The sequence below is a fragment of the Macaca mulatta genome, chromosome 15, assembly GCF_049350105.2.
Source record: "Macaca mulatta isolate MMU2019108-1 chromosome 15, T2T-MMU8v2.0, whole genome shotgun sequence".
In the NCBI taxonomy this organism is placed as follows: Eukaryota; Metazoa; Chordata; class Mammalia; order Primates; family Cercopithecidae; genus Macaca; species Macaca mulatta.
In genome coordinates, this window is record NC_133420.1 from 116,178,238 (window position 1) to 116,202,624 (window position 24,387).

The window sequence follows — 24,387 nt, forward strand, 5'->3', positions numbered from 1 at the left end:
TTCAGTGGGTCATCTTGAGTCCCAAACTGGAAATAATCTAACCTTAACCCATGTACTTTGTGAAAATAACTTATTTCCAAGGACAGACATCATTTAATGCAGATTATGCGGCACTCAAGTAGAGACACAGCAACATGAAATATCCTTATATGCAAAATCAGAAAAATCACTTTCAGCAACTTGTGACTATTGAGTATATTTCAAGGTCTATGGCTTAGATCAGAATGTTTGCTCTTTATCTCGTGTTATCTCTGAATGTGAATGTATGAGCATATGATAAACACATTTTAATCTATTCTTTGCTCCATCCCCACCTATTTAACTCTAAACTATATATTTTAAAGGGAGTTATAGATTTCATGGTCAAAGCATAGAATAAGAGCATTGTTTGCCTACTCAACACTGTGTTCTCTAATTTGCATTAAGATTAGATATAAGCACAGTGTAACTCTATTTCAGAAGCCCATTTTTCCACCTTACTTTGTAACTACCTTTCTTTACCAAAAAATATTTTAACATCCACAGTTACAGTATAATTCACATGCTAGTTACCAGGCTTTTACAAAAATAAATCTACTGATATCTGCTTTAGATGATGATGGCATAGTTCCAAAACTAACGAGGAAATCAGATAAAATACTAAAACATTTACTTGAAGGTATTGAAGGGCTGCCAAGGTAACAAGGACTCAAGGGTGCAAGAGCCTAGAGAAAAGAGAATTGTAGGGAGGTGAGCTGACCTCTGCCTTTCCCATCGAGACACCTGCTGACTCTTACTTTCATGATGTGCTAGACTCTGAAAAACTGGGCAGAGAGCTGTGGCTAAGAGATAAAGAAGCTACTAGAACTTTTGCAAATCTCAGAAATAGAGAGAAAAAATAGGATTTGGAGCTTGTCTTAGTCCATCTGTTCAGTTATAACAAAATACCTGAGACTGGGTAATTAATAAACAACAGAAATTTATTTCTCACAGTCCTGGGGGCTAGAAAGTCCAAGATCAAGGCATGGGCAGGTTCAGTGTCCGGTGAAGGCCCATTCCTCCCAGATGGCGCCATCTAAGTATCCTCACATGGCAGAAGAGTAGAAGAGAGTGGACCTATTCCCTCAAGTCTTTTAATAAGGGATTAATCCCATCCATGAGGGCAGAGCCCTATGGACCCTATACCTCCTAATGGCGCCACCTCTTAGTACTGTTGCATTGGGGATTAAGTTCAATGTAAATTTTGGAGGAGACAGGAACATTCAGACCATAGCACAGCAGCCTGGCAGGCCATACTGGAGTGGCCAAGAACCTGTAGCAAAGGGAGCACAGGAACAAATCATCAATCTGCTCAGAGCACGAGCCTAAAAAGTTCAACAGGAAACAGAATACATCGGAATTGTTAACAATCTAATGTGTTGATGAGAAGACAAAAGTTTCAGTTTAGTAGCAGCCAAAATAAAAGGGCCCTCGTGAGCCTTCAATAAAACCAGTAAGCTCTACCCTAAGAGCATGGATAAACAAGGGGTAGATGGAGCCTTACCAAACCTGAAATCCAGCCCTGAGTCAGCTCTGTACCTGATTAGATAAAGACTCAACCTGCCTACCAGAGGATGTGGTGAACCCTTTGTAGAAGAAGTTGAGATTGTCCTGAGTCTCCACAGTTTTCATACACCATATCTGGCTTTCAATAACAAAACCATCAGACATGCCATATAAGAGAAACAAGAGAATGAACAGACAAAAGAAACAAATCTACAGATGACCCAGTCATTTGACTTACTAGACACAGATTTTTAAGCAACTATGACTAATGCTTTTGTAAAAATGTGAGTGTTTCACCAGAGACCTGTAATGTCAAATAGAAAAAGCATCAAATGGAAATTCTGGAATTAAAAATTATAAAAATTGAAATTACAAACTCAAAATGTTGGTTTCATAACAGATTGAATACAGTGAAAGTGGAATTGGTGAACTGGAATACAAGTGAGTATAAAATATCCAGGCTCAATCGCAGAGAGCAAAATGAGTGGAAAATACAGAAAAGAGCATTAGTGAAATATAGTACCCTGTGAAAAGCTCTGACACATCACAAATGAGTTCCAGAAGGGGATGAGAGTTAGATTGGAACAGAAAAAATATTTGAATGAATAATAGCTGAGACTGTTCCAGTATTTCTGAAATATAGCAAACATAGTTTCAAGAAGTTCATGATTAATGTAATAAAATAAAAATTTAAAACATCATAGTAAAATCAATGAAAAGCAAAGGCAAAGAAGAATCTGGAGAAGAGCCAGAAGAAAAAAGACAAATTATCTTCAAATAAGCAACAATAAGACTAATAATTGAATTTTCAGTTGAAAACTGTAGAAACCAGAAAAAAATAGAATACCATCATTAAAGCTCTAACAGGAAATAACTGACAATCTAGACTCCCACATGGAGGAAAAATATCCTTCACGAATAAAGATGAAGTAAAACATTTTTCAGACAAACAAAAATTGAGACTATTAATCACCAGTAGGCTGACATTGAAAGATAAACTAAAAAAATTCTTCAAGCAGAAAAAAAAAATATTGCTAGATGGAAACAAGGCAATAATGCAGGAAGGAATAAAGAAAATCAGAAAGGTGAAAATTCAGTAAAGTAAAAATAATTATTAACAGTAAAATCAATAGTATATATTAGAATTAAAATATATGTAATACTAACAATATGACAATAATAGTGCAAAAGATGGGAGAGGTGAAGTTAAAGCATTTGAAGTTTCAGTATTATTAGGGAGAAGGTAGCATGATAATAAGCCAAGTGAGCATGTTGTAATGTCTAGGGTAACCACTAAGTAATGGTAAAAGGATATATCACTAACAAATTAATAAAGAGGGGAAAATAGAATAAAACTGAAGCAAAAGACACCATCAAGTTGATACCAAAACCAGATAAAAGTATTACATGACAGAAAAATTACGACCAATCATTTCTCTGAACACACATGCAGAAATTCTTAAAATAATAGCATGCTCAGCTATGCATAAAAAGGGTAACACAGCACGCTTAAATGGGTTTTATTCTAGGAATTCAAGGGTGGTTAACATTTCAAAAATCACTCAATGCAATTCCCACATTAACAGAAAGGGGGGAAAGGGGAGAAAATTTGTAGTCATACAAAGCACATTTGGTAGCATTTAATACCTACTTGTGATTTAAAACAAATTACTGGAAACTAAGGAATACAATAAAACTATCTTAATCTCAACAAAATTGTCTACATAAAGTCCACAGTATACATTATGTTTTATGGTGAAATATTGAAAGCTTTCCTTCTGCAATAAGGAATGAAACGAGGATGTTAGCTATCACAACTTCCATTTAAGGTGGTACTGAGGGTCCTAGAAAGAAAACTAAATATAGGCATACGGTATTAAATGGAAGAAATAAAACTACAATTATTTTCAGATAATATGTTTGCATATGTAGGAAAAAAACACAAAAGAATCCACATATAAACTATGAGAATTAATAAGTAAATTTAGTAAGTTTACTAAAATATACTGTACAATACAGTATACTACACAAAATATACTATGCAAAATATCCTGGTCACTATACAAAAATCAATTGTGAAATGCAAGTTAAAATAACAATAAAATACCATTAAATATCCATCAGAATTGCTAAAATGGAACAAAAATGAGCATGTAAAATGTTGGCAATGATATGAAGCAGTAGGAATTCTCATACACTGCTGTGGGAGTCTAAATTTATACAACTACTTTGAAAAACCACTTAGTAGCATCTAATAAAGCTCAACATATTCGTACCCAATGAACCAGCAGTTTCACTCCTAAATGTATATACAGTAGAAATACATACATACTTGTATCCCTGCAAAAAAAAAAAAAAAAATGCTCATAACAGAATCACTTGAAATAGTCAAAAACTGGAACAAACCATTTGCCTATCAATAATATAATGGATAAAAATTATGGTGCTTTGATACAATGGGTTGTTGTTATACAGCCATGAGAATAAACCAGCCAGATCTATAAGGATGAATGTGACAAATATAATGCTGAATGGACAGAAGCCACACACTAAAAGCACATATTCTACGATTCCATTTGTATACAGTTCAAACAAAGGCAAAACAAATCTATGATGATGAAGTCAGAATAGTGATTACGTTTGGGAGTGGTGATTTTAGGGGGACATCATGAAGGAGGCCTCTTGGATGCTGGCAACATTGTATATTTCTATTTGGGTGGTGGTTAAATGGGTATGTTGTCCTTTCCAAAATGTATTGAGCTGTGCACTCACAATCCGTGTGTCTTTATATATGAATGCTGTCCTTCAATAAAAAATTGTAGAGTCCATCAACAAAAATAACCATTGCTTCAGTGAGTGTTTTTTATGTACAAGAGATTCTGCTAAGATTGATGAAAAATGAATGATGTTTGGAATGGAAGGAATAAATAGCCCGACTGGGGAGAGCACACACATGTGAAAATACAAGTTCGAACACAAGCACAGGTATGCGAAGTGAGCAGATCTCTGCCCTTAGGGGTCTAAGCATGGAGGTCACAGGGCCTGCATGAATTTAGAAACTGTGGAGGGAGAATTGCCATACAGCTAACCTGTAAGTTCCTGAAAGAGGAGTGAGCCTCTCAGTCAGTTTGGGGTCTTTCTTTCCATATGTCAGTCAAGACAGATTTTAAACACACCTGTGGAAAAGCAATGGTGACCACGAGCCTGGAGTCAGAAACCACACCCACTGGCTTCAAATCATGGCTCCACTTCTCACAAGGAATGCAACTTTGGGCAAGTTAATTCTCAGCACTGGAAAATAAGAATAACAATAGTTCCTAACTTGAAGCCTAGCTATGAGCATTAAATAATTTAATGCAGGCAAACTCTCCACCAAAGTGCTTGGTACGCCCGGTGGCGTGAGTCTGTAATCCCAGCTACTCGGGAGGCTGAGGCAGGAGAATCGCTTGAGCCCGGGAGGCGGAGGTTGCTGTGAGCTGAGATTGTGCCATTGCACTCCAGCCTAGGTGACAAGAGGGAGACTCCATCTCAAAAACAAAAACAACAAAAACAAAACAAAAGTGCATGGCATATAGAAAGTTCTTAAGAAGTTCTACAATGAGAACACTTGGACACAGGAAAGGGAACATCACACACTGGGGCCTGTTGTGGGGTCGGGGGGGAGGGAGGGATAGCATTAGGAGATATACCTAATGTAAATGATGAGTTAATGGGTGCAGCACACCAACATGGCACATGTATACATATGTAACAAACCTGCACGTTGTACACATGTACCCTAGAACATAAAGTATAATTACAAAAAAAAAAAAAAACAAAGTTCTTAAGAAGTTCTTAGCTACCATTGATCAGCTCCTGTGTAGTAATTTGGAACAAGGTGGGTAACACATGAGGCCTCCCTCAAGAAGCTCACACAGCAGAGAAGTAAACTGGCCACACCCAGCCTGATAAAAGCTGTGCTAGGAGCGGAGAGTAAGGAGCAATTTGTTCTAGCTACAAAAACCAGAGCAGGAGACATTTGAATTTCAAAGACACATAGCAATGTGCCATGCCTAGAAAAAGCTGCAGCAACGGAAAGGCTATTAGTTGGGAAGGAAAAAAGTAAAAAAGAAGGTGCATCCAACTAGAGGAACCAGCTTGAGCTAAAATAAACCTTAAAGACTGAGTTATATTTAGAAAACAACAACGTGATTCAGTGTGAAATAGAAACTAATTTAACACCAAAATGGATACAAATCAACTAGCATATTAACAACAATTCTGTAGTGTATTTCAAAGTCAAGTAATAGATAAATATCTCTTGGTTTACCTATTTTAGGTAAATGATCTTTATACATTCACTTACTCATTCATTCAGCTGCCAAAAAGGACAATGGGTCACTTTTCTTTCAGTCAGTTCTCAACCCCAGTGAATTGTCTGTAGCCTCATGTTGGCAATGCATGCTCCAAGATAGAAAAGAACCACAGTAGTCAATTCTAGGGGGCCAGTCCTTGTCTCTCATTATTTGGACCCACAGGACAGGTGTACATTTAGAAGCAATTTGAGAATTACCACAACAGGCACTGCCTCCACGCTGCAGTGATTGGGGAGATGCTCAGAGACCATGAAAGAAAACAAACATGATCTGCTGATCATTGAAAGTAGGGGGCTTCTCTGAAGCTACACGTGGAAGCAGCATACTGTGTGGCATTTAGTCACTGCTAAGTCCCAGGAACACCAAATGTTAACAACCGGATTAACGAATTTTGTTCACAAAGATCCTGGCTCCACCCAGGACATTGACCTGGAGCCATGGAGAGCAACCTGACACATGATGGTGTGATTTAGTTAGCATCGATGGTGCTTTCCAAATGCGAAACCCAATCTCCTGCGTTGCCTCTCAGAGAGTATCACAGTACCACTGACTTCTGACTTGGGGAACCTGGGGGCGGAGCACAGAGCCAGAGTGGGGTGAGGGGTGATAAGGAGACAGGACTAGAAGGCAGGAGGATGGGTGGGGAGCACAGAGACTTGAAGATGGGGGTTCTTTGTCCATCATTCAAAGACATTTTATGTGGATTGTATAACTTGTCCAGCTCTTGTTCAGGTGCTGGGAATAAATCAGTGAATATAATTTGATTCTGTCCTTGTGAAGTTCAAATTCTAGATGGAGGGAAAGCAGCACAAACAACTGTGAGACAATATAGCATGTGTTGCAATCGAGACTTGTACAATGTGCAATGGGTAAAGGGCAAGAGATGCTCAAATCTTCCTAATCTGTGGGCTGGAGCAGAAGAAATGCCGCTGGAGTCGGTGCCAAAAGGACAGACAGGAATTTAACAGTCAGAGAGGAGCAGTATACACACAGAGAAATATGCACAAAGATCCTAAAGTATGCAAGTAGACAAACCTATAACTCTATATAGGACCTGCCACAAATTAGTTTGATGACCACAAAAGCACAATCTATGTCAGTTTCTTCTAAGATGGAAAATGTTACCACATCCCTGTCAGAAAATAATTCCATGATCCCAGGGTGAGGACCAATGGCTGACTTGGGATAATAATGATGTAGGGCTCAGTGGGCAGAGCTACAGGTCAGGAATCCAAAGAAGCCTTTTGTTCTTTTATTGGTTGCTAACTCCTTCCATCCTCCTCCTCATGAGCCTGATCCCTCTCCTTTGAACACAACACAGTAGGATTTTTGTGACTAGTAGAATTTGTTCTATCCCAACAGTGTGATTGGCAGGATTTGTTCCATTCCTAGAATCTTAGATTTGAAGATCAAAAGTCGTCTCTACACATCAATTTTGCACTGGAAATAGATTTATAAATATTCACCACTTGGAAATTCAGCGTAAACATCTGATTTGTAAACTTAATTGTATCACTTAATTGAAAATTAAATTGAGTATTTACTTTGAAGTGCATAATTCTAAATTTATACCAATGAAGAGAAAAGCAAAGAGTAAGAAAAACCTATCAACCATTTTATTGCTAAGGAGACCCAGTGTCCTTAAAGGGGATGTAAGAGGTGAATGCAGGCTGGGTGCGGTGGTTCACGCCTGTAATACCAGCACTTTGGGAGGACAAGCTGGGTAGATCACCTGAAGTCAGGAGTTCGAGACCAGCCTGACCAACATGAAGAAACCCCGTCTCCACTAAAAATACAAAATTAGCCAGGCCTGATGGTACATGCCTGTAATCCCAGCTACTCAGGAGGCTGAGACAGGAATCACTTTAAACCTGGGAGGCAGAGGTTGCAGTGAGTCGAGATCGAACCATTGCACTCCAGCCTCAGTGACAAGAGCAAAACTCTATGTCCAAAGAAAAAAAAAGAAGTGAATGCAGTGAAGATAGTAGGTACTCAAGTTTTCTGAAGCTCTGTGGCCATTAGAAGTCATTGACTTGAGCTGATGTTTTTTCTTTGATGGAATTTTGAATTGTATAAATTTTTATTGCAATCAAATTGTATAGTCTTGAAAATAAGTCCCAAAAATATGCCAAGTCCAGAAAAATGACTTTTTAGAAGTCTACTAACTTTAAAATATTAGGCATTAATTCAAAACTGCTCTGAGCTAGGAGCTACTGATGTAGCTGAAAAACAAAAAAAGAAAGAAAGAATTTGTCTCCAGAATATAAAGGGAGGAATTCTAAAAAAACACCTTCATCAACTTTTAATGCATAATATTAAGACCTATCACATTCTATCATTAGCAGCGCCACTGACCTTGCAGAATGGAAAAAGGTATCAGGTAAGCCACAACAGGAAGATCCTCCTGGAGGATCAGCTACAAGTGATTTGGACTTCGGGAAGCCTTCAAATCTTGATTTACACTGCACCAAGCAAATTCTGGAGGATGTGAGAAGGACAAATGCCTAACTCTTATTCAAAGGAGAAAAAGCGTGTGATCATTTTGCCTCTTCCACCCTATTATTATAGGAATTTCTCTTGTGAAAGTGTGGCTGTAGCTCTCTTGATTTTCTCAGAATTGAAGATGACAAAAATAGCCTTTAATTAACCAGCCACAAAGTAGGATAATGGCTTTTCTTAACCCCCAGGCAATTGCCTTGTGCTGGTCTGACACGTGTATCTTCAAGGTCATTCTGCAGTCTTTCAGAAAAGTCATTTATTTACTGTCATTTAAAAAGTTTTTCCATGTTCAAGTAGTAAGATGGAGTCCTGGGTGTGACAGGGAAGGGGCCTGGCTCCCGAGGGCCAGCAGATTCATCCGAAGGTCCTGACCTGTGTGAAGCTTTTCCTGGCCTGTAAACACGTCAGAATGACATTAGCCGTGTATTTACAAAGTATGCCCTGAGTGCGTCCATTATGCCTGGTCTAATGGAACTGCATTCCTCTAAGTGCTTTTTAAGTTGTGTAGACAGCATAGCCAATATCCCTTCAGGGTACTCAGATGCTTGACAACCATAAACAGCAAGCTAGCCCCCACCAACCCAGGGTGATGCTGGGCTGCTTTGAGACCTACTGAGACAGGAGGCACTCCTCCAATTTGCCTTTTGTCACCATCTTTCCCATTTGTCTGAGCCTCTGATATCCTTACTTACTCAACTTTCCTAAATAGAGAGCAAACTAGGTAAGTTCCATCATTCTTCCAGGTGATTTCCATCAGTTGACTATCTCCCATCCACACACAACGTGTCAAACACCTCACCTGGGCTTTCCCATTTAATCTGTCCTCCACTCCATCCCAGTGAGTTAGGTACTGTTACTAGCAACGTCATACAATGAGAAAACTGAGAATTAAGAAGTTTAAATAATTAAGCCCAAGGGTACAGAGCGAGGAAGTGCTGGAAGTCGAACCAGGTCCCTCTGAAGTTTAAGCTATACTCTGTTTCCTCTCATATTTCATAGACCCCTGGAACTCTGAAGGACCATTAGAACCATGTGATCTTCACTTGTCAAGAGGAGTTTTAACTAGCTAAAGTTAAATAGCTCATGGCTGGCAAAGTATGTCTCCATTCAGATCTCCTGTCTCAGGACTGCTCTATGTCCCTGAACAAACTCTCACCTGATTTCATGAAATGAAAAGATCTAAAGACTTAAGAGGGTCAGTTGGGGTGTGTGTAAGTGTAAGCCAGAAACAATCAAAATACAATTATTGGATAATCCTAATTCATTAAGAATAAAAATTCTCTTTATCATCTACTTGTTTTTCCTTAGCTATTAATATTTCACAAAGTCATTCATTTTGAACATTTTCCCTTTCTTGTGAAGTTAATTATTTAACCAAGATCCTCTACCTTCATTAAAATCAGCAGGGTTTCCAGTAAGTGCTAATGGACTTCACATTTTTCTAAGTATAAGTTTATGTGTATGCATATGGATATATAAATGCATATGGATATATATATGGATATGGATATATATATGCATATATGTATATAGAAATAGTGTTTTCACAACTAGAACAGAAAATTGGCCAATATTTGAAATACAAATGCCTTTACATTTAGGCACAAAAATATCTTATACTAATAATATTAGTAATATTTAAGCAGAATGTTTGACCTGTAAATATTCTTATTAAGTATTTGTGGAACAAATAAACTTGCCGAGCATCCCTTCTGATTAAAAATAGGATTCTAATTTGTAAAACTTTAACTTGCATTTAGTCACTGGGCTTTTAGGTGTGACTGATAATACATCAATTACATGTAAAATATCCTACAGCTTCTGATGTGCCAGTAAAAATAGGTCTAAAACACTGGAAAGAGACAAAACTTTCTGGAAAAAAAGATGTTCAGATATTCTTGAGAACTACTTGAGGCTTAAAAAGAAAATGACAACTTATTCAGAAAGATAAAGCAGGAACTACATCGTTTTACCAATATAAAGTGAAATAGATTTGATCCCACTATAATAGCAGTGAAATGTGAGGACAAGAGAAATTCACTGTCATCTACCTCTCCCAGAAGATACCAGCTAATGCATACTTAGCGTCTTACACTATTTCAGGGAGTCCAGTTAATCAACCCTTCCAGTTAATCAACCCTTCCAGCCCATAGGAGTATGTGTATATGTGTGTGTGTGTGTGTGTATCTCTCTCTCTTGTGTTTTTAGATTATCTTTCTTTTAAACTTTGTACAGAAATACAATTTTGATGCATTGGAAAGTTCTGTGAGAGTCCAAATTTCATAGCCTCCAGATAAACCTAACATTGAGCGCTAGATCCTAGGTCAACATTGACATATGCTGTTGCTGAGCTCCAACAGAAAAGACAAAGATGGTTTATATCCAAGTCTGACACCACAACAAACCACATCTTTTCCTAGTGGCACTCCAACAAACTAGAACCATCATGATGCAATCGGAGAAGCACTGTTTATTAATAAATGCTTTTATCACTGTTTTCTCATGTGGCAGGTCAATATAAAAAGCAGCATAAAAATAAATTAGCTAAGGATATGAGATCTTCCTTTCAGAAATAATATTCCACAAAAGGTTTAATGTCTGCCACTCAACTCAGGGCTGAATCCCTCAGGTCTCTCACACACTGAGGGAGCCCTGTCTGCCCTGCAGGGGAGCTTGCTCCTGTGAAAGAATGCTTCCCAGGCCCTGCAGTTTCCAAACTGGCTTGGGGAATGTGTTTGATAAGATAGCAGATCATCTGCTAGGCAAGGTGTAAAACAAGTAGCAGCAGACCAGGAACTGAAATGAAACTTGCCCCATCACCGTGAAGCAAAACATGTGCCAACTAAGCACCTTGGGACTCAGTAAATGGCCCTGCACCTAGAGTATTTACAAACGCAGCAAATTTCTCACCGCACTTTCAAACGGGAGAGTTTCCTGATCCCTCTCGCTGGATGTGCAACAGGGTTATGGCTTGCCTGTTCAGTTGCTCAAACCCCTTGTGGGACGGGGAGCATGCAGATGGGCAGGTGCAGAGGCCAGGGTGAGCGCTTTGGGCTCCGGCCCCTCGGTAGTGTCTAGGGGTGGGAGCCTGCAACCTCAGTGTTACAATGCTCTCTTAGCCTTGCTATCCATCGATGACCTTTTTGCAAGAGCAGAAGGCCAGTGTGACAGTTTCTGTATCCTGAGCTCTTGCCCAAGGTCCCAGAAGAACTGGGTCACGCACAGGCTTGAGGGATGAATGCAAGGTTTTATTGAGTGGTGGAGGAGGCTCTCAGCCAGAAGGGAGGGATGGAGCGGGAAGGTGATGTTCCCCTGGTGTTGGGTCATCCAGTGGCTGAATTCCTCTCCAACCACCCCTGGCCAAACTCCTCTCAGCATTCAGACATTTCTCCTCTTCTATCTTTCTCTGCTGTGTTGTTTCACTGTTTGTCTGCTTGTCTCATCTCCTTGTCTGCTGGTCTCCTCTGGAGCCTGGGGTTCGGGGTTTATACAGGTACAGGATAGGGGGCATGGTAGGCCAAAAGGCAATGATTTCGGCCTGAAAACAGGAATGCCTGTTCTCATTTAGGGCCATGGGTATCCAGGCTTGAGGGTGGGGCCTTTGCCAGGGAATGACCCTCTTCTACCCAGTATTTCCCTGTCTTCTGTTCGTATCACTTTGAAGGGGACAAACCATGTGTTGGACACTAGCTGTGACATTGGCGTGCTGTCCGTGAAGCTCTTTCATTCCTTCATACATACTAAGCTCTCCAGAAAATGTCGAGGCACAGAAGATGCCAAAAAATTGTCCTGCAAGGTGCTTACCAAGCCTTTCTTTATCCTTTGGAGTCCATCTTCGTGACTTCAATCACATCAACCTGTCTCTCCCGAAACCCTCAAATCACTTTGGATCTGAGATATTTGCATTTACCTTTTCTGCTTCACCCTATTCATTGTCCTTGTGCATGTGTGGTCATTTGTCATCTCCTAGTCACCCCCATCCACTCACAGGGCTTCAGGTATCAGCCTCCAGTTTTCATTTGGGCAAGCCCTGCTCATCAGCCCTCTCAGGGTTCACTGCAGGGCTTTGGTTTGAGAGACAGGAAGAGGTGTTGGTTTATCCCATCAGGCTTGAGCCCTGGAGGAATGGTTCCCAAAAAGCCTGAGACTGAAGGCAACGCAGGGAGGATGGCAGCGTCCAACTGAGAAACAGAGAAATATTGAGATCTGGTGGTTTATTGTCAGGCGCTTATTTTCAGGCCTGAAGTTAACTTGAAACTTTAACAGAAGTTAAAAGACAGTCAATTCCTATGTTCTGCCTAAGCCAATTCTAGCTGAGTTTTCTTTTGTAGGAATTGAAGCATCTCACTGAAATGTGTGTGCCATGTTTTCTCAGCGTATTTTAACCTCCTCAAAGACAGACCCCTGTTAAGTGCTCTCCAATAGCCTTAGTCTGATACAAAGTACATGGTAGTTACTCAAAAATGTGTTGCTTCATCTGTCTTCCGGATTGTTCTATTCCATTTAGTACTGAAACTAGAAAGCAGGCGTAAATGTATAATGCCCATGGCAAACCCACTTTGTGGCTCCAGTAAGTCTGGTGCTCCCCAAGTCGGGCACCGATTCTGAATTCTCAACATCCCACCTAATGCTGGCCACTCCTACCTCTTTACCATGTTATTCAAAACTCACAATCCAAATTGGGATTGACATAAACAAATGATCATATTTCTCTTTTGAAATCACTTTAGTATTTTCTTTATATGTATAGCAGTCAAATCTTCTGAACCCCAAAATAAAGACACATAGGGGTTTCCTATAAAATTCTGGCCCTATAATCACTTCTTTTGACAGGTGGGACAGTTGTATACCCAAATTCCCATGAATTTCACCAGATAATGTGTTTCATTAAATGTTGCCCCATAGAATAACGCATTTACTCCAAATTCTAGGACAATTCAATATGCATACAAGCACTCTTTCTACAATTATAAATTAAGGCATTAATAAATATTTACTTATAATTTTAAGATTATATTTATATAAAAATATTTATATATAATTATATTATATATACATATGTGTGTGTATATAATTATGATGTGTGTGTGTGTGTGTTTGTATATGTTTGTGTAGATGGTAGATGGCCACTGAGATGACCACAGGGTCTCCTTCATCAGAAAAGCAACTCATTCACTTTGCCCATATTCAAAACCCACTGGAATCTGCTGCATTACGAGTTGTTTTTCAGTTTGTTGGAAGCCACAGGCCTTCATTGAACATCCTCGCTTTGGCCATCTTTGTAAAATGTCACTTTGGCTCTCTTTGTAAAATGTTGACTACTTCAGGCATTATTCTTCACCCATTCAATGTTTGTTGGTGACTGCTGTTTCAGGCAGTGTGTCCAGGAGCAGAGGCTATAGTGGTGAAAAAGGTAGCCAAGGTCCCAGCCCTCACTGAGTTTATATTGCAACAAAAGTAATAGGCAATAAATAAGCAACTAAATGATTATGATCACTTCAGATAGTGGTAAATATTATGAGAAAAATAAAACAGAATGATATGAAGGAGGGTGACTGAGAAGTGTGGGAAGTTTCACTAGGTAATCCGTTTTGAACTATGGTATTATGCTGTTGACTCCTGCTTGAAAATCTATATATGTGGAGGCCTTGGCTGTCTTTTCTTTGACTTCATGTCAAAAGCCCTGTCCCGACTTAGGGTGGAAGGTACATAGGAACATCCATTTCACTGGAAAGTGTCTGCTCTCTCCTTTTTGCTTTTCTTTCTACACCTCCCCTCCACTGGGAGAGTCCCTTTTCTGTTTTTTGTTGTTGTTATTGTTGTTTGTTTTTTTAATTATACTTTAAGTTCTGGGGTACATGTGCAGAATGTGCAGGTTTGTGACATAGGCATACATGTGCCATGGTGGTTTGTTGCACCCATCAACCCCTCACCTACATTAGGTATTTCTCCTAATGCTCTCCCTCCCCTAGTCCCCCAAACTCCGACAGGTCCCAATGTGTGATGTTCCCCTCCCTGTGTCCAAGTGTTCTCAATGTTCAACTCCCGCTTATGAGTGAGAACATGTGGTGTTTGGTTTTCTGTTCCTGTGATAGTTTGCTGAGAATGATGGTTTCCAGCTTCATCCATGTCCCTGCAAAGGACATGAACTCATCCTTTTTGTTTGGCTGCATAGTATTCCATGGTGTATATGTGCCACATTTTCTTTATCCAGTCTATCATTGATGGGCATTTGGGTTGGTTCCAAGTCTTATCTATTGTGAACAGTGCTGAAATAATCATACGTGTACATGTGTCTTTATAGTTGAATGATTTATAAACCTTTGGGTATATACCCAGTAATGGAATTGCGGGATCAAATAGTATTTCTGGTTCTGGATCCTTGAGGAATTGCCACACTGTCTTCCACAATGGTTGAACTAATTTACACTCCCACCAACAGTGTAAAAGTGTTCCTATTTCTCCACATCCTCTCCAGCACCTGTTGTTTCCTGACTTTTTAATGATTGCCATACTAACTGGCATGAGATGGTATCTCTTTGTGGTTTTGATATGCATTTCTCTAATGACCAGTGATGATGGGCATTTTTTCATGTTTGTTGGCGACATAAATGTCTTCTTTTGAAAAGTGTCTGTTCATATCCTTTGCCCACTTTTTAATGGGGTTGTTTTTGTTTTCTTGTAAATTTGTTGAAGTTCCTTGTAGATTCTGGATATTAGCCCTTTGTCAGATGATTAGATTGCAAATGTTTTCTCCCATTCTGTAGGTTGTCTGTTCACTCTGATGGTAGTTTATTTTGCTGTGCAGGAGCTCTTTAGTTTAATTAGGTCCCACTTGTCAATTCTGGCTTTTGTTGCAATTGCTTTTGGTGTTTTAGTCATGAAGTCTTTGCCCATGCCTTTGTCCTGAATGGTATTGCCTAGGTTTCCTTCTAGGGTTTTTATGGTTTTAGGTCTTACATTTAAGTCTTTAATCCATCTTGAGTTAATTTTTGTATAAGGTATAAGGAAAAGGTCCAGTTTCAGCTTTCTACATATGGTTAGCCAGTTTTCCCAGCACCATTTATTAAATAGGGAATCCTTTCCCCATTGCTTGTTTTTGTCAGGTTTGTCAAAGATCAGATGGTTGTAGATGTGTGGCATTATTTCTGAGGCCTCTGTTCTGTTCCATTGGTCTATATATCTGTTTTGATACCAGTACAATGCTGTTTTGGTTACTGTAGCCTTATAGTACAGTTTGAAGTCAGGATACCTCCAGCTTTGTTCTTTTTGCTTAGGATTGTCTTGGCTATATGGACTCTTTTTTGTTTTCATATGAAATTTAAAGCAGTTTTTTCTAATTTTATGAGGAAAGTCATTGGTAGCTTGATGGGGATAGCATTGAATCTATAAATTACTTTGGTCAATATGGTTATTTTCATGATATTGATTCTTCCTATCCATGAACGTGGAATGTTTTCCCATTTGTTTGTGTCCTCTCCTATTTCCTTGAGCAGTGGTTTGTAGTTCTCCTTGAAGATGTCCTTCACATCCCTTGTAAGTTGTATTCCTAGGATTTTATTCTCTTTGAAGCTATTGTGAACACGAGTTCACTCATGATTTGGCTCTCTATTATTGGTATATAGCAATGCTTGTGATTTTTGCACATTGATTTTGTATCCTGAGATTTTGCTGAAGCTGCTTATCAGCTTAAGGAGATTTTGGGCTGAGATGATGGGGTTTTCCAAATATACCATCATGTCATCTGCAAACAGAGACAATTTGAATTCCTCCCTTCCTATTTGTATATGCTTTATTTCTTTGTCTTGCCTGATGGTCCTGGCCAGAACTTCCAATACCATGTTGAACACAAGTGGTGAGAGAGGGCATCCTTGTCTTGTACTGGTTTTCAAAGGGAATGCTTCCAGCTTTTGCCCATTCAGTATGATATTCGCCGTGGGTTTGTCATAAATAGCTCTTATTATTTTGAGATATGTTCCATCAATACCTAGTTTGTTGAGAGTTTTTAGCACGAAGGGCTGTTGAATTTTATTGAAGGCTTTTTCAGCATCTATTGAGATAATCATGTGGTTTTTGTCATTGGTTCTGTTTATGCGATGGTTTATGTTTATTGATTTGTGTATGTTGAGCCAGCCTTGCATCCCAGGGATGAAGCCGACTTGATTATGGTAGATAGGATTTTGATGTGCTGCTGGATTCAGTTTGCCAGTATTTTATTGAGGATTTTCACATTGATGGTCATCAGGGATACTGGCCTGAAATTTTCTTTTTTTGTTGTGTCTCTGCCAGGTTTTGGCATCAGGATGATGCTTGCCTCATAAAATGAGTTAGGGAGGAGTCCCTCTTTTTCTATTGTTTGGAATAGTTTCAGAAGGAACAGTACCAGTCTCTTTTTGTACCTCTGGTGGAATTCGGCTGTGAATCCATCTGGCCCTGGGCCTGGGCCTTGTTTGGTTGGTAGGCTATTAATTACTGCCTCAATTTCAGAACTTGTTATTGGTCTATTCAGGGATTCAGGTTCTTTCTGGTTTAGTCTTGGGAGGGTGTATGTGTCCAGGAATTTATCCATTTATTTTAGATTGTCTACTTGATTTGCGTAGAGGGGTTTATAGTATTCTTCAATGGTAGTTTGTATTTCTGTGGGATCAGTGGTGATATGCCCTTTATCATTTTTTATTGTGTCTATTTGATTCTTCTCTCTTTTCTTCTTTATGAGTATGGCTAGCAGTCTACCTATTTTGTTAATCTTTTCAAACAAATCAGCTCCTGGATTCACTGGTTCTTTGAAAGGTTTTTCATGCCTCTATCTCCTTCAGTTCTGATCTGATCTTAGTTATTTCTTGCCTTCTGCTAGCTTTTGAATTTGTTTGCTCTTGCTTCTCTAGTTCTTTTAATTGTGACATTAGGGTGTCGATTTTAGATGTTTCCTGCTTTCTCCTGTGGGCATTTAGTGCTATAAATTTCCCTCTACACACTGCTTTAAATGTGTCCCAGAGATTCTGTTACTTTGTGTCTTTGTTCTCATTTGTTTCAAAGAACTTCTTTATTTCTGCCTTAATTTTGTTATTTACCCAGTAGTCATTCAGGAGTAGGTTGTTCAGTTTCCACCTAGTTGAGTTATTTTGAGCGTTTTCTTAATCCTGAGCTCTAATTTGTTTGCACTGTGGTCTGAGAGACTGTTTCTGATGATTTCCCTTATTCTGCATTTGCTGAGGAGTACTTTACTTCCAATTATGTAGTCAATTTTAGAATAATTGTGATGTGGTGCTGAGAAGAATGTATATCCTGTTGATTTGGGGTGGAGAGTTTTGTAGATATCTATTAGGTCCACTCGGCCCAGAGCTGAGTTCCAGTCCTGAGTATCCTTGTTAATTTTCTGTCTCGTTGATCTATCTAATATGGACAGTTGGGTGTTAAAATCTTCCACTATTATTTTGTGGGAGTCTAAGTCTCTTTGTAGGTCTCTAAGAACTTGCTTTATGAATCTGAGTGCTTCTGTATTGTGTGCATATATACTTAGGATAGTTAGCTCCTCTTGTTGCATTGATCCCTTTACCATTATATAATGCCCTTCTTTGTCTTTTTTGATATTTGTTGGTTTAAAGTCTGTTTTATCAGAGGCTAGGATTGCAACCCCTGCTTTTTTTTGCTTTCCATTTGCTTGGTAAATATTCTTCCATCCCTTTATTTTGAGTTTATGTGTGTCTTTGCCCACGAGATGGGTCCCCTGAATACAGCACAGCGATGGGTCTTGACTCTTTATCCAATTTGCCAGTCTGGGTCTTTTAATTGGGGCATTTAGCTCATTTACATTTAAGGTTAATATTGTTATGTATGAATTTGATCCTGTCATTATGATGCTAGCTGGTTATTTTGCCCATTAGTTGATGCAGTTTCTTCATAGTGTCGATGGTCTTTACAATTTGGTACGTTATTGCAATGTCTGGTACCGCTTTTTCCTTTCCATATTTAGTGCTTCTTTCAGGAGCGCTTGTAAGGCAGGCCTGGTGGTGACAAAATCTCTTAGCATTTGTTTGTCTGTAAAGGATTTTATTTCTCCTTCCCTTATGAAGGTTCGTTTGGCTGGATATCAAATTGTGGGTTGAAAATTCTTTTCTTTAAGAATGTTGAATATTGGCCCCCACTCTCTTCTGGCTTGTAGGTTTCTGCCAAGAGACCTGCTGTTAGTCTGATGGGCTTCCCTTTGTGGGTAACCCAACCTGTCTCTCTGGCTTTGCTTAACATTTTTTCCTTCATTTCAACCTTGGTGAATCTGATGATTATGTGTCTTGGGGTTGCTCTTCTTGAGAAGTATCTGTGATGTTCTCCGTATTTCTTGAAATGGAATGTTGACCTGCCTTGCTAGGTTGGGGAAGTTCTCCTGGATAATATCCTGAAGAGTTTTTCCAACTTGGTTCCATTCTCCCCATCACTTTCATGTACACCAATCAAACATAGGCTTGGTCTTTTCACATAGTCCCATATTTCTTGAAGGTTTTGTTCATTCCTTTTCATTATTTTCTCTCCAATCTTGTCTTCATACTTTATTTCATTAAGTTGATCTTTAATCTCTGATATCCTTTCTTCTGCTTAATTGATTTGGCTACTGATACTTGTGTATGCTTCACTAGGTTCTCTTGCTGTGTTTTTCAGCTCTATCAGGTCATTTATGTTCTTCTCTGAACTGATTATTCTAGAAAGCAATTCCTCTAACCTTTTTTCAAGGTTCTTAGCTATCTTGCAATGGGTTAGAACATGATCCTTTAGCTCAGAGGAGTTTGTTATTACCCACCTTCTGAATCCCACTTCTGTCAATTCGTCAAACTCATTCTCTGTTCAGTTTTGTTCCCTTGCTGGTAAGAAGTTGTGATCCTTTGAAGGAGAAGAGATGTTCTTGTTTTTGGAATTTTCAGCCTTTCTGTGCTAGTTTTTTCTCATCTTCGTGGATTTATCTACCTTCAGTCTTTGGTGACCTTTGGATAGGGTTTTTGTGTGGACATCCTTTTTGTTGATGTTGATGCTATTCCTTTATGTTTGTTAGTTTTCCTTCTAACAGTCAGGCCCATCTGCTCCAGGTCTGCTGGAGTTTGCTGGAGGTCCACTCCAGACCCCGTTTGCCTGACTATCACCAGCGGAGGCTGCAAAACAGCAAAGATTGCTGCCTGTTCATTCCTCTGGAAGCTTCGTCCCAGAGAGAGACCCACCAGATGTCAGCCAGAGCTCTCCTGTATGAGGTGTCTGTCGACTCCTGCTGTGAGATGTCTCCCATTCAGGAGGCACAAGGGTCAGGGACCCACTTGAAGAAGCAGCCTGTCCCTTAGCAGAACTTGAGCGCTGGGCTGGGAGATCCACTGCTGTCTTCAGAACTGACACACAGGAATGTTTAAGTCTGCTTCTTTCCTCATTAATGCTCCCAATGAGCTCCCCTTCCCCCAGGTGCTCTGTCCCAGGGAGATGGGAGTTTTATCTATAAGCCTCTGACTGGGGCTGCTGCCTTTCTTTCAGAGATGCCCTGCCCAGAGAGGAGGAATCTAGAGAGGCAGGCTGGCTACAGTGGCTTTGCCAAGCTGCACTGGGCTCTGCCCAGTTTGAACTTCCTGGCAGCTTTGTTTACACTGTGAGGGGAAAACGGCTTATTCAAGCCTTAGTAATGGTGGATGCCCCTCCCACCACCAAGCTCCAGTGTCCCAGGTCGACTTCAGACTGCTGTGTTGGCAGCGAGAATTTTAAGCCAGTGGATCTTAACTTTCTGGGCTCCATGGGGATGGGATCTGCTGAGCTAGACCACTTGGCTCCCTGGCTTCAGTCCCCATTCCAGAGGAGTGAAAGATTCTGTCTCACTGGTTTTCCAGGCACCACTGGGGTATGAAAAAAAAAAAAAAAAAAAAAAAAACTCCTGCAGCTAGCTCGGTGTCTGCCCAAACAGCTGCCCAGTTTTGTGCTTGAAACCCAGCGCCCTGGTGGTGTAGGCACCTGAGGAATCTGCTGGCCTGTGGTTTGCGAAGACGTTGGGAAAAGTGTAGTATCTGTGCCGGAATGCACTGTTCCTCACGCCACAATCCCTTATGGCTTCCCTTAACTGGGGAAGGAGTTCCCTGACTCCTTGCACTTCCTGGATGAGGCGACACCCCACCCTGCTTCTGCTCACCCTGTGTGGGCTGCACCCACTGTCTAGCCAGTCCCAATGAGATGAGCCGGGTACCTCAGTTGGAAATGTAGAAATCACTCACCTTCTGTGTTGATCTTGCTGGGAACTGCAGACTGGAGCTGTTCTTATTCGGCCATCTTACCAGCCACCCAAGAGTCCCTTTTCCTTCCTTTGGAGGGCTTCTGCGGGGGGCCGGATGGGGGTTCCTGGTGCCTCTTTCAAGTATAATACTGAATTACAGACTTGTTGCACTAATTGTATAAATACCCATTACACCCAGCACTTGCTCTTCCACATATGGGCAGTAAGTTTATCAGTTGGCAGCCAGAGTCTGAAGACCACAGATCTACTAATAAGCAAAAGGACAGAGCCCCTGAAGTTCCCTCTATATAATTTCCATTGCACACAGCCACATCTGTGGTACAAGTGGCCAAGCACTCCTGATCTATCTTCAGATTCTGGCAAGGGCAAGCTAGAGCACCAGTGCCCTCTCATGGACAAGCCATGAAGCATCTTCAAGGGAACATGCATATCCCAGCTGGCTCTATGACGGAGCTGGAAACACACAACACCTCTCAGCCACTGCCATCCTCCAGTGATGGGGAAGATTGTGGTGTGCTGTCGGAAGTTGACTCTGCCCACCCTCTCCATTGTCACCCACACCCCAAAAGAATCTGCCCCTGCCGGTGTCTCACTTCTGGATCCATCATCTTTAAGGATCGTTTCTTAAGCTTCCATCTCAACCAAACATACATCTTCTTAGGACAATTCACTTTCAGAAGTTATGAGTCATCTACCAGTTAGTAAGCACGATTATGTAGTTCTTCCTTAATAGAAAACTTTGACCCAAGGACTTCAGAGACACTGATCTACTCAGAATACCGAGATGGTTCAAGAAGTGAGAACCTGCCCCAAAGACAATCTTGCCTTACTAGACTCATCTATATTTTCCTCATCAGTACTCCCAATGACTCAAAAGCGCATGCATTATTATTATCCTGATACATTTTACAGATGAGGAGATCAAGTCTGACACCACAGAACTTGGCATACAGCTGAAGTTCAAAGCATTAGTCCCTTCTTTACTCTGCTAGTTCACACAGTGCAGCTGCTGTTCTAAGAGGAAATCTGCAAAAATGTGGTCACTGTCTTTTAATGCCTACTGATATGGTAATACATAATGGGAAAAGTAGAAAGGAAAATATAACCAAATACTACCATTTCCTGAGTTTAACATGATTTTTATGCCGTTTCTTTTTAATTTGACAATTTAAGAAAAAAGTCATAGATTTCTAAACAAAAGACATCTACACCAAGAATCGTCATATTTTTCTGGAAGTGAAAGTTTACAAAATTCTTTCTTTCTTTCTTCTTTCTTTCTCTCTCTCTCTTTCTTTCTTTCTTTCTTTTTTTTTGAAACAGGGTTTTGCTCTGTCACCCCAGCTGGAGGGCAGTGATACAATCATGGCTCACTGCAGCCTAGATTTCCTGGACTCAATGTAATCCTCCCACTTCAGCCACCAGAGTAGCTAAGACGTCGGGCATATACCGTGCCTGGCTAATTTTTTACAATATATATATATATAGTAAAAATATATACAAAATATATATATTTTAAAGATGGGGCTTCACCATGTTGCCCAGGCTGGCCTCGAACTCCAGAGCTCAAGTGATCCACCCACCTCGGCTTCTCAAAGTGCTGGAGTTAACAGGTGTGAGCCACCATGCCCGGCTGAGACTTTTCTTATAAGCACATTTGCTAACAACATTGCTCACTTTTATCAAAATTTAGGTTACTTCCTAACCCCATCGTGAAACAGACATCCATCTCATTAATCCAGCAGCTCATACCTTGCATACAATCTTTAAAAATGGGGTTAAGGGAATCCAGCATCTCCATATAAAATCAACAATCTGAGGCTACTGGAGTGTCAAAGGCCATGTCACACTTATCACTTATTATTAACACCGTTATTATTATCCTCGATATTGTTGGAGGCTGTGATGATACATGTTGGCAAGAGGAGACCTTTAAGGGATTTATGTAGGACCAGGAATGTTTAACATCAGGATAAGATAAGAGAGGCCACTGGAGGTTTTGCTCCACATATAGCTTGGAAGGTGTGTTTTTTCTCCTTGAACAGTGAGAGCATGAGAATTTAGCTATTTATTCCCATAAACATACTGGCTGTTTGGCAGGGGGAGTTTGCTTGGAAATGTCCCAATAGCAGCAGAAGCCAATTTAGGATGGAAAAGCATAGTAAGAAATCTACCTTATGGATAATTTATAGGATGAAATCTGAGCGATGCATCTTTTCTTTAAGGGTCTTATTGTGAAGGGCAAGATTTTGCTTCAGAAAAATCCTATAGGAGCCCTGATAATGTTGTTAAGGAGATAAATAACCAGGAGTCAGACAAGTCAAGCAAGTTCCTCAAGGTTAAACCCAGCTAATAAGTGATAGAGTTAGCACTTGAATTCAGGTTTCTCATCCCAGTCCTAGTGCTTTTTTCGCTACTGCATGCTACATACCCAGGTAAACCAGCTAGACTACGGCCAAGTCTCATGGACATAGCCAATTACTATTTGCTGATTACAATTATTTTGTGTGCTTTTCTATGGGTCCTTTTAAACTGTAGGCAGCAGCAAAACTCTTCTCCTATCATCCATGTAGCTGAGCTGTAATGTCCTGTTTAACTATATTCCATAATTGTCATTGTTTTGTGACAGTATAGAGAAGTGGCCATCACCACACGATTTTTGCCCATATATCTCATTTAAAAGTCAAGTCAATCTCAATGGGCACAAAAACAAGTTGCCAGTCAGCCATGATTGGCACCAATATTTCACAAATGAGCAAGGTACTTGTTGATTCTTCCATTAAAAAAAAAAAAAAAAAAAGGTTTCATAGGCCCTAATTTTCACCCCCCAATAAATCAGAGCTTCTTTAAAAGATTTAACATGAGAACTCAAAACCTCCAGCCCAGTTTATCACAGTATGCTTACCATCACTATGTTCCTCACATTCCAGTGAACGGGTTTGCTTCACTTTTTGAGAGAAACTGCACCAGGAGACTTTAAGCTGGCAACAGAGATGACCTGCCTCTCCACTTCTCTGGGCATTAGCAATACATTCTGGAAAAAAACAAACAAACAAACAAACAAAGCTTCCATCCTCAGGAATTTCCACTACCTCAATATTCATTTAGGCCCCCAAATTATAGACTGTAAAGAGTACCCTTGTCAGTTCTACTAAGGTTTTGGGTTTAAAAAAATAAAAATCCAAGTCTAGATTTCTATTACAAGTAGAAATTCAATTTCTAACCTACAGTGGAAACAGCTTTCAGTTTATAGACCTTGTTAAGAGATTAACAGGTTAACGATGGTATAGCAAAACTGTATGAAATGTAAAGCTTTTCCGTGAAAATTGGACCTGTATCCCTCCATTGAGTAGCCATACCTCTCTCTCCTTTTCTTTTTCCGAATGCCCACCTTTTCCCCATTTCTCTTCAAGGTTAATAAGTAAAAGAATGAACAGTCAAATAATATCTGTCAAGAGCTCTGAATTATAATTCTGGAGAAGATGGTTGTGGGAAAGCAGGACCTCAAGGATCTGTTTACCACCATCCAGTAGGACCGTGGTAAATGGAGACTTGGCTTTGGCATTTCCTCTTATTTCAAAAGAGAGAAATAAGGAAGTACGTATCCAAACATGCATTTGCTATCTCAACAAAAAGCTATTTATCTCCCCCACAGATTCCTGCCAAGCCCCAGAAGGTTTCAGGGTCAATGATTACCATCTCTTCATTCAGACACTTTGACATTTGTGAATATGTTGACCTTGAAGACTGGACTAAGTCAGT

General features: G+C 40.0%; 1 long non-coding RNA gene across 4 annotated transcripts; it reads right to left on the reverse strand.

Moving 5' to 3' along the window:
• Window positions 1-971: 971 nt before the first annotated feature.
• On the reverse strand, window positions 972-24,155 carry LOC114672831 (uncharacterized). 4 transcript variants are annotated; one of them, XR_013404923.1, is made up of 4 exons: window positions 23,531-23,977; window positions 20,609-20,741; window positions 4,701-5,026; window positions 972-1,291 (listed from the first exon to the last, which is right to left on the reverse strand). It is a non-coding gene; the product is annotated as an uncharacterized LOC114672831 (long non-coding RNA). The 4 variants fall into 4 exon arrangements; XR_013404922.1 differs by lacking the exon at window positions 972-1,291 and adding an exon at window positions 23,985-24,155 and having other exon boundaries at window positions 2,492-5,026; window positions 23,531-23,659; XR_013404924.1 differs by lacking the exon at window positions 972-1,291 and having other exon boundaries at window positions 2,492-4,815.
• Between the last annotated feature and the right edge of the window lie 232 nt (window positions 24,156-24,387).